Raw genomic sequence first — 2,359 nt, 5'->3', positions numbered from 1 at the left:
TGAAATGTGTGTGTGTGTATATATATATATATATATATATATATATATATATATATATATATATATATATAACATTTCGTTGGGGGGGGGGGGGGGGGTAGACGGTAGAGGTTCTTCTGGGGGGGGGGGGGAAGGGGCGCCACCCCGAAGAGATGCCTGGATGAAACTCTGGCCCGCGAACTGATATTTGATAGTTAATGCGGCCCTCGGGCTGAAAAGTTTGGAGACCCCTGAGGTAAATGAACAACTACTGACTAGTGTCTTTAACAAAATGTGCAGGAGTGGTCAGTTTACAGTTCAGTAGTTCATAGACGGTTCGTTAATCTATGCATTACATCTTATTGTAAGAGTAAGGGTGTGGTGAGGGGTAGAGGTGAGGGGTAGGGGTGAGAGGGGGCAGGGGAGAGAGTTGGGAAGGTTCATTGGAAGGGGACAAGAAAGCGCCGATGAACATCTACATCAATAGTGCCGACTTTTTCCGGTCGTCTAGAAGACCAGGATAGTCGCCGCAACATTTCCCCAGCCCGATTTCAAAGCGTGCCGGCACAGTCAAATTTCAGATGCTTCGCTGAAGGGAGATAACTTAAACTTTTACAAGTTTATTGATACAGTTGTTAAAGTAAAAATGAACGCAATTATAAATGTACGAGATCGAAATAAATAATTATATTTTTTGTAGAATTCAGGCCAGTAGTTTAAACACACAATCATAGATATGTATTTTAATAATGTAAACAATATAACAATGCTTTTTTGTTCTCCTTGTCGACGCCACTAAAAAGAACGGTAGGCTGCGTCTTTGAAGTTGACTTTATGTCTGGCGGTCTCTCGAGCTATAGTCTGTGCATTTTTATCAAAGACGTTTGCCGACTATCGTGTTTGTTTGTAACTGTAGAAGAAAGATAACTCGACCTCCACCTAATTTTTATTTTTTTTATTTTTTTTTAAAATAATTTAGCCAGGATTTTTGGGCCCCCAATCGGTCTGCCCCCCCCCCCCCCCGCATTGCGGGGTCTGGCGGCACTGTAGTTCCGCCCCTGTGCCCCACCATACAAAACATGAAAAAGACGCTAGAAACCAAAATAACAAAAAACGAGACCTTCAATATCGATATAGTCATAACTCTAAACAAAATCCCAAAACAAAGAGACAGGGCGGACCTAGAGCAAAAAGCAAGGACGGTAGCTATATATAGACAGACTATTTGGAACAGTAGAATAAAAGCAAAACAAAACACGGTACAGTTCACGGGACACGTACTAGACTTGATTTATCGTAGACGACTCGACAATGACAGCACTCAAACACATATACCATAATTAGCAACACCACAAGGTAAAGAACATATTACACGGCATTTGCCACCTGGCCCGCCTAATCTAAACGACGGCTACAGGACATTACCCCCCTCCCCGGAAATTACCCACCCCCTGGACATTTCCCCCCGTATTTACCCCCCCGGAGCAATTACCCCCCAGTCAATTACCCCCCGGTCAATTAACCCCCGGGGAATTACCCCCCCCCCCTCCCCCATCAAGTTAGAATCCTAACTCTAACTAGAATTCTATACCTATATACTACTTTAATCCAAACCTTAAGAAAAAGACCGAAACCTAAGCATCCACCTTAGCCTAAAACTTCACACAAAACCAAAACCAACACTAGACACAACCCTGACCCTAACACTAGCTCTAATCCTAACCCTTACCCTACCCCTACCCCTACCCCTACCCCTAACCCTGGCCCTGGCCCTGGCCCCAGCACCAGCACCAGCCCCAGCCCTAGCCCCAGCCCTAGCCCTAACCCTAACCCTAACTCTAACCTTGTCCGGGGGGGGGGGGTAATGTCCTTCTGGGCGGGGGGTAATTGACAGGGGGGTAATTGACAGGGGGTAATTACTCTGGGGGTAATGTCGGGGGGAAATGTCCGGGGGGTAATTGACAGGGGGGGAAATGTCCTGTTCCCCTAACCGACACATCGCCTTTCATCACATTCTCCCCGCACCTCGCCCTTAAACCTCATGACCCCAATATCATTTTGCCCCCATTACTGCATCCCCTTCGTCCCCACGACCCCACCCCTGTGTTGAAATACTATGTTAAATACTGAAGATGACGTATTATCCAAATACATTTCCAACAACATAAATTTGACTCCCGCCCCCACAACCCCCATGTCCCCACCTTGTTTCGCATCATTAACATTTGTCATTCAGTTTCCTATTGTTGCTTATTTGTGTATTGTTTTATTTATACAGCTTACAAACAAAAATTGTAAAGTCAACATTTGTCTCTATTTTACTATTATCATTTACGTACGTTACTTTGGTCGACAAAGTACAAAATGACCACAATGACCC

The sequence above is a fragment of the Physella acuta genome, unplaced genomic scaffold (genome assembly GCF_028476545.2).
Source record: "Physella acuta isolate Inbredline_101_S28 unplaced genomic scaffold, ASM2847654v3 ptg000482l, whole genome shotgun sequence".
NCBI classification, from domain to species: Eukaryota; Metazoa; Mollusca; class Gastropoda; family Physidae; genus Physella; species Physella acuta.
Note: the sequence above shows the minus strand (reverse complement) of the source record.